Source organism: Nomascus leucogenys, chromosome 21 (assembly GCF_006542625.1).
Source record: "Nomascus leucogenys isolate Asia chromosome 21, Asia_NLE_v1, whole genome shotgun sequence".
NCBI lineage: Eukaryota > Metazoa > Chordata > Mammalia > Primates > Hylobatidae > Nomascus > Nomascus leucogenys.
The window spans coordinates 77,605,437-77,614,531 of NC_044401.1; the positions used below are offsets into that span (position 1 = coordinate 77,605,437).

General features: G+C 41.4%; 1 pseudogene; it reads right to left on the reverse strand.

Annotated features, from left to right (window-relative positions):
* Nucleotides 1–884: 884 nt before the first annotated feature.
* LOC100584088 lies at nucleotides 885–1,538 on the reverse strand (annotated as a pseudogene).
* Nucleotides 1,539–9,095: the final 7,557 nt, after the last annotated feature.

Genomic DNA, 9,095 nt, shown 5'->3' on the forward strand with positions numbered 1-9,095 from the left:
TTCTTTTCCATTTTATACATGGGAAAATTGAGACCTGCCACATAAGCTATTTACCTAACTTTACACATATAAATGATGATACGGGAAATCAAACCCAGTAGTCCTGGTCTAGAATATATGCTCAACCACTGAACAGCCTTGCAGATCCATTTTTTCTGTCTCTCTTTAACAGAGTTGGTTCATTGGCAGCCATGGCTGGTATATTTGTCCTCATTATCTTCATTAATATTATCAAGGTTGGATGCCTCATCCAAGGACCAACTGGGGTAGTTCTACTGGAAATCTGGAATTGAGATTAACAGATTGCTGTTTAGTCTGTTATCTTCAAAACATAGATGAGGTATAATCTGAGAAGTGTTTGGGCAGACATAGTCTCCACATGATATGGGGCTGAGTAATAGGAAAATCTGAATAGCAGACAGCAAAAGAATTAACAAGACATGCCAAGAGGAGCTTTGTATATTTCTTACACCATTTTTTAATTTGTTTAATTAGCAGTTGGTAAAACAAGTATTTAATGGCAACCTCAGTGATAATAGCAATATTAGAGACATCCCATCCCAGATTTTCATAAGTACAACTATTTCAGTATACAAGAAAATCTGTAGAATCTCATAAATTAGACAACACTACCGGAGCATGTACCTGTTATTTGCTTTGCTATTGTGCTTCTAATTGACATTTTTAAGCACTTTACTTCATTCATGTTAGCAGCCCCAGAAGTGTCTTAATTGTAAGTTATTATTCTGAATAAAGTACTGGTATACTTAATTCATTATTTTTAAGGGTGTCCTTTTTAAAATAAGGTACATTTTTCTATATGATAGAACTTTGTAAGTGGCTTCCAATTTTTTTTTAAGTTTTTTTGGCTGTAAATTTATTCAATGCAAAATAATCCTCTCTGATTTTACTGAGGTAGCTGACCACAACCATGACCAAATCTGCCTCTAAACTGGAATTTGGTTACTGACCCAGCCCCAGCCTGGGCTTTCTCATCGGCACCAGGGGGCACAGCATTCTGTAGGAAGCTGTCAGCTTCCCCTCTTGTGAGTCTTACAGGTCGCTCACCCTCCAGAACTTTAGGCCGAGGCCTGCCAGTCTCTGGATGGCTGCAGTGTACAGTGGCAGGCACAGTCTCCAGGGGCAGATGAAGGTAATCACGGAGATACTGGATACCCTCATTGGTAAGGTACCAGTAGAAATGCCTCCAGGCAAAATGTTCTGTGTTGTAGCCTCGGGACTTGAGAGACTGCATGGCCTTCATGACATGAAGTTTGGGCACATTCTTGTCTGCCAGCTCCAGGTGCTTAGGCATGTGGACATCCTTCTTGGCCACCACTACTCCTTCCTTAAAAAGGAGTTCATAAATGACAATGCGGTTCCTCTTAGGCATCAACATCTCAGTGGCTGTAGGGTCCAGGGCCAGGTTTTTTATAATTACGTTTAAGTATGGTAAACATTAAGTTAAGAAAATACTACCCATGCTCTTGTTGGGTTTTCAGTAGTTCAAATCCCTCATAAACCTGGTTGCATTTCTTCCTTTGAGTCCTAGAATTTGTCCCTGTACCTGTACAATGTATTTCCCACTGTGTTTAAGATCACTGGAATTGCTTGCTTTTCTCTTTCTTTCTTTTTTTTTTCTTTCTTTCTTTTTTTCCTTTCTTATTTTCTTTCTTTCTCTCCTTTCTTTCTTTCTCTTCTTTCTTTCTCTCTTTCTTTCTAATTTTTATATTTTTGAGACAGGGTCTCACTCTGTTGCCCAGGCTGGAGTGCATTGGTGTGACCACAGTTCACTGCAGACTTGACCTCCCAAGCTCAAGCACCTCCTCAGCTTCCTGAGTAGCTGAGACCATAGATGCATACCACTATGCCTGGTTAATTTTTGTATGTTTCGTAGAGATGGGGTCTCACCATGTTGCATACACTGATCTCAAACTCTTCGGCTCAAGCAATCCTCCTGCCTCGCCAGCCTGGAATTACTTTCTATTGCTTGCAACCCAAAATGTTCTAATTCTATAAGAAAGAGAGAACAGATTTTGTATATATTAAATGTTAACTACCTGGTAGGATATTTAATTTTGTTAATTTAATTCTCATGACATTCTTCCCTGGAAGTGTCAAGTTCAAAGTGTTTAAGTGATTTGGAGAAGTCCAGATTTCAGCTCTGGTCTCCTGAACTCCAGAGCCCAAGCTCTCTCTCCTACCTAAAACTCAAGAGAAAGAAATTGTCAATTGTCAGAAACTCAGAAATATTGCTCAAAGGCTAAACTTTGACATCTGTAAATTATAAAGGTACAAAGAAAATATGACAGTTGCTTGCTTCTAAAATATATCTCTGCCTCCTCTAAAGCATTGAATAGTAAGTACCTATTTTTTTTAAGACTCTGCGTATCGGGATTCTAAGAACCTATACAGTTACTGTCATACCTTGCACAAAGTGAGTTCTTTGTGCAAGTTAGGACATTGTTCTTACAAGGCTCATTGTTTTTACAAGGCCCATCATTTGGAAAATAGAGGCAACAAAGAAGAAATGAACGAAGAATAAAGGAAAGAATAGTGCATGCAAAACTACATTTATATTTGGTGCTTGCCTTACTTTAGCTTTTTGTCCACAAGGAAGATAATCAAATTAAGACAGGAAAGTTTATTGTTATTCAGGGAAACAGGGATCACAGAACAGAAACCTAAGTATGAATGGGCATCAGAGAGTGAAGAGCAGAAGCCAAAATGACACAAGAGACCTTGGCAGTGGGCTTGGCAGTTATTCCCACCAATTCTCCACCCAAAAGGGGACCTGGGTACTCTTTTTTCCTTCTTTGTATATTTGTGCTTCTCCTCTCACCACCAACCAGCTTCCCTGCCCACGAATCTATGTTTTTCTCTACCTCATAGCTTGTTGCTCATGGTTTCTGCTTCTCACAACTTCTGCATACAGTGCTCATAGCTTCTCCTACATACTTATGGACCCCATGACTCCAGCTCCTCTTAATAGTACCTTTCCACTTCACCTGGGACTCTTAGCAGCCTGGCTGACTTCATACTTTCCAATTCAAAGTCCTGGAGCTACAGTCTGACTTCGTGAGCTCATCTTTACTTGGACAGAGGCTTCTTTATTTCTTTGTGGGTTTGTTGGCCAGTCCCTCTCAGTCAGAGCTGCCCAGGGGACCAGCAACCCCTGGGTCAGATGCTCATCCCTGATCCATACTCTTCTAGGTATTGTGTGTGTGTGTGTATTGGGGGGCTTGTAGGGGGAGTGGAAGAGACAGAACACACATTACAGAACTCACCACAGCCATCAGGGGCAGAGGTGGGCTGGTTTACCTTAGAAAAAGCTGTGGTAGCCACCAGAATGGACATGTTTAGTTCAGGTTTTACCTTAAGTTTCTGTGTATTAATAAAAACAATAGCTATTATGCGCCATCCCCCTACTATGTGCTTAATACTATTCTAAAGGCTTTACATACATGGTTCTGCACACTGCTACATAATACCTTTATCACATAGGCCCCCATTTTAAAGTGCTTTATGAAGTAGGCAGCCATTATGGAGTATTATTTCAATTTTGGAGAGGAAGAAACTGAGGCACAGACAATCTTCACTCTTAACCATGACATACATTAGAAGTTGGTAAGGGTTGGGGTTGTGGAGTTTGTTAAAGGAAGAAGGAAAGATATCATTCAGAAAGAGGAACTGGGGGAAAGTTATTGTTTCTTTTTGGAATTTCTGATCCCTGATAAACCAAATATTTTTCAAGATCTTAAACAAACAAACAAACAAACAGCCAAGGATGGAGGGTGTTCCCCATTAAAACTAAGTGGCAGCACAATATTCAAGATGAAATTAAAGTGTCTGACCCTGGGGATACTCTAAAGAAGTCTTCTTTAGAGTCTTCTTTCCAAATGGAGGTTGGGAAAATAAACTCTCCACAAAGCAATGAAGGAGTACATTGACAAAAACAATACAGTCTCTCTCTTGCTATGTGGGTGCTTGATTGTCAAAGGGGAACAGCAAAGGCCAATCCAGATTTCATCTGATATTAAGATGTGAAAAATTCCCCTCCTCCGAGAAGATGTCCTGGATCATTTCAGGATCTCTCTTACCCAAGAACTCTTGAACTCCCATTGCATTTATTTTGTGGCTCACACCAGAATGCTGTCTGCAAAAGAAAAAAAGAAGGAAGGAAGGAAGGAAGGAAGGAAGGAAGGAAGGAAGGAAGGAAGGAAGGAAGGAGGGAGGGAGGGAGGGGAGGGAGGAGGAAGGAAGGAAGGAAGGAAGGAAGGAAGGAAGGAAGGAAGGAAGAAGGAAGGAAGGAAGGAAGGAAGAAGGAAGGAAGAAGGAAGGAAGGAAGGAAGGAAGGGAAGGAAGGAAGGAAGGAAGGAAGGGGAAAGAAGGAAGGAAAGAAGGAAGGAAGGAAGGAAGGGGAAAGAAGGAAGGAAAAAAGAAGAAGAAATAATTGTGGTCCAATGTCTGAGCCACTTTCTTGCAGCTTCAACTGTGCAAGCAGCAGAGGCAACAGCAGCTGCCAAAATATTAGCATGAGCAACTTGTGCAGATGCTAAAATCTAAAAGCAGACGTGCATCTGGGGTCCTTTAAAAATCCTTGCTGTGGGTGGTTGCCATGACCTCTTCCTTCTAGTGCTTTAATCTCTTTGTTGTTTGGAGGGTTTGGTCCCAGGTTCTGAGGAAGCTGGTGTATCTTTATGGCGTGGTCAAAGGCCATTATGTCTGGGTGAGTCCACTCAGCGATTAGAGGGAAGGGAGGGTAAACACAACAAGGAAACAAGATGCCAAATGAACTAAAACAAAACAGAATGGCATAGAGACCTCCTTGGTCACTATGCATTTGAATATCTCCACCTAACACAAACTGAAGAGTTAAAGGTGACTGTCTCCCTCTCAACCTCAGCAAAGCCCTCCTGTGGCGTATAGTGCTGTCTCCTGCTCTCTGCCTTGATAAGAAGAAATGTCCAAATATGTTCCAAATCCATCCCCCGTCCTCCTGTCTTTCCCTGCCAGAAAATAGTTACTATTCTATCATTATTTCTAACTGCAACTCTTCCCTAAGGGAAATTCATGAGGGCTTTTTCTGTCTTTCTCTCAAACTCCAGTATATTCTTTTTATGTTTGTGTGCGCAGGTTTTCAGGGAACAAATTCCCTGAAGAAGCAGGGTCACACACACTATTGGTCAGTGTTCTCTAGAAGGATAGAACTAATAGGATAGATGTATATTTGAGGAGGAGTTTTTTAGGAGAATTGATTCACATGATCACTAGGTGAAGTCCCACAATAGGCCATCTGTAAGCTGAAGAGCCAGGAAACCAGTCCTAGTCCCAAAACCTCAAAAGTAGGGAAGGCAATAGTGCAGCCTTCATCTGTGGCCAAAGGTCTGAGAGCCCCTGGCAAATCACTGGTGTAAGTCCAAGAATCCAAAAGCTGAAGAGCTTGGAATCTGATGTTCAAGGACAGGAAGCATCCAGCATGGGAGAATGATGAAGGCCAGAAGACTTAGCCAGTCTAGTTCTTCCACATTACTCTGCCTGCTTTTCTCCTAGCCACGCTGGCAGCTGATCAGATGGTGCCCATCCAGATTAAGCATGGGTCTGCCTCTCCCAGCCCACCGACACAAATGTTAATCTCCTTTGGCAACACCCTCACAGACACACCCAGGAACAATACTTCAATACTTTGCATCCTTCAATCCAATCAAGTTGACACTTAATATTAACCATCATACATACTTGATCAGATCTATGTTGAATTCTCCCCTATCAGTTATGGAATCAGAAAGTGTAGACTTGAATGTTAGAGCCACTCTGTGTGTATTTGTATATGTGTGTGTGTGTGTGTGTGTGTGTGTTTTATTAAGGCCAAATTCTTTGTTAGCCAGAGTTTGCCTGTCTTTTAGAAAAAGAACAACAACACTGATTCAGTAAGTTTTGCTTTTTTAATAGCACAGTGGTTTTCTCTTTGGGGAAATTTTTTTCTTGGGTGGGGTCTTCAAAAAACAGACACATATATATTTTCTTCACCTAGCCTAGGGTTTCTCAGCCTCAGCATACTGACATTTTGGGCCTACATTAGTCTGTTTTCACACTGCTATAAAGATACTACCTGAGACTGGGTAATTTATAGACAAAAGAGGTTTAATTGACTCACAGTTCCATATGGCTGGAGAGGCCCCGGGAAACTTAGTCATGGCAGAAGGCAAAGGGGAAGTAAGGCACGTCTTACACGGCGCAGGAGAAGGATTGAGTGCACGGGAAACTGCCACATTTAAACCATGAGATTTCGTGAGAATTCCCTCACTATTACAAGAACAGCATGAGGGAACCACCTCCATGATCCAATCACCTCTCACCAGGACCCTCCCTGGACAAGTGGGGAGTACAATTCAAGATGAGATTTGGGTAGGGAGACAGAGCCAAACCATATCAAGTCTTGATAATTTTTTGTTGTGAATGACTGTCTTGTGCATTGCACATACATATACATATATTTGTTTAAGACAGAGTCTCACTCTGTTACCAAGGCTGGAGTACAGTGGCATGATCACAGCTCACTGCAGCCTTGACCCTCCTATGCTCAAGTGATCCTACCACCTAAGCCTCCTGAGTAGCTAGTACTACAGGCATGCACCACCACACCAGGCTAATTTTTTAATTTCTTATAGAGACAAGATCTCACTATGTTGAGCAGCCTCAAGCAATCCTCCTGCCTCAGCCTCCTAAAATGCTGGGATTACAGGCATGAGCCACCACACCAAGCCTTCATTGCAGGATGTTTAACAGCATTTGGGACTCTACCCAGTAGATGTCAATTCACTCTCACCCCAATATATAACAACCAAAAAGTATCCCCAAAGGTTGCCAAACATCCCTTGGGGGTAGTGGGACAAAAGCAACCCCAGTTGAGATATAGAGAAGAGACACAGGGCTCTCACAGAGTGAGTACTCAATCTGTGGGTTTAAGTGTGAACAAACAAAAGTGTTTCCCACTGCTCTTGAGGATAAGGCACAGCATCTAATCTTGGCCTTTATCACTAATATGGTCTGGCTACAGCTTGCCAGATAATTTGGATTTCAATCCATCCATCCCCTGCTTCTTTCTCTCCATCCACACTCGCTGCTCTCATGGAGTTTAGCAGCAGTTGGTGACTCTCTATGTTATGACCTTCTTGTCCTTTCTTGCAGGAACCTAGTTCCTGTTTATCCTTCACAGCTCACTCAAGTGACACGTCCTCAGGGAAATGATGGTGAGATCCTCCCTTTAGGGGTTTCACCCTCTGTTACAGCCAGTCTTCATACTTTGACTCTCCTTAGCTCTCGTCTTGGTTGAAAGTTTGTATATGGCTGTGGATTTTTGATAAACATCTCTCTTCCCCACTAGGCCGTCTGTTCCTTGAGGACAGGGACCACGACCAGCTTTATTTTACTCTTCTCTTCTCATTTTTCCCAACTGTTGCCCAGCAGCCAGCACAGTTCCTGGATCACCCTGGATACAAGTATTTGAATAAAATGAATATATGAATAAATGACTCAAAGGGCTGTTTCCTAGCAGACATTTTAAATATCCTACTCCCTTGTTCCAGTAGGTAAAGACATTTGAATTCAGATAGTTGCTTACAATCAACAAGATGTCCTTTTATTTTAAAATCTTGACTTAGCTTTGTCCATTCACTCGATCACTCAAAGATGTAGAAATAGCAGTAATTTACAAATGATAATTTGAATTAAAATCATCTAAATCAGAACACCCCAGAACAGTGGTTCTCAAAGTTGAGTGCATTGAAATCACCAGGAGTGCTTGTAGGACAAATGTGAGCCCACCTCCAGAGTTTCTAAAAATATGCCTGGGATGTGGCTCAAGAATTTGCATCTCTATTAGGTTCCCAGGTGATGCTGATAACCCTGGTTGGGATGCCACATTTTGAGAACTTCTGTCCTAGAATAAGCAGAATCACAGAAAGCCTATGGGGGTCTGAGCATCTCTCAGTAGTAGCATTTTTGCAAAAAAAAAAAAAAAAAAAAAAAAAAAACAAAACAAACAAACAAAAAAACTCTTCTAACTATTCTAATAACCCTTTTACTGAAAATTGAGGTTCATAATGGAAAATCAGAATTAAAGAAGCATAACCACCCAGCTATCCAGTAAACAGCGGAGTCAAGAAAGGGATGCAGCCCTCATTACAAAGCCTGTTCCCTTTAGCTGTGCCTCCAACTTGCCAAATGGGAAGAATTGCTGAAGGCGTTTGTTAATTGTACAGGCAAGTCTCCTGATGAACTGAGTTTGAAAAATAATGCACTGGCTTTACTTACCCAGAGACACAACGCTGTGACTGGGACTACCCCCTGGCCCCATCTTTTGCCTGAGCTACCCCGAGGCTGTTCCATCACTGAACTATGACACAAACCAACTTACCTGGTACTTCTTCTACTGGGATCTCTCCAGAGATGAGCAATAGTGTGCTGCAGTTATGCAAAGTTGCAGAGCAAAAGGGCCCCTTTTTATTTTTTTCCTTTTTTTTTTGAGCATCAAGTTTTATTCCTTGGTGAGCAATTTAAGACACTTTTTAATTAAAAACAGGGCTATTATAGACTCTGTGTGTGTGTGTGTGTGTGTGTGTGTGTGTGTGTGTGTGTGGTGTGTTGAAGGTAAAATACAGACTTCAGGCAAGTCTCATGCTTGAGACAAATGAATCATTCCCCACCATCATACAACCCCAACCAGAAGTATTACAATATCTTTTCTGCTGTTGGGGTAATTTGGTGACAAGTTTAAAAGCTTGTTTGAATCAATACATGAGAAAGTTCTCATATCAGTCAGGGAAACAGTAAGAACATCAAAGGATAATCTACTTTTTATCAGGGGTGTGAAGGTCAATTTTATCCCTGAATGGCAGATAAAAAGGTGAGTCAGACATCATTCGTACCTAACTTCATGAAATCACAATCTTTTGGGGCGAGGGTTGCCAGATAAACTACAAAATGCCTAGTTAAATTTGAATATCAGATAAGAATATCCCATGCAACACTTGGGATTATACCTATAGTAAAAAAGTTATCTATTTTTTATCTGAAATTCAAATTTAACTCAG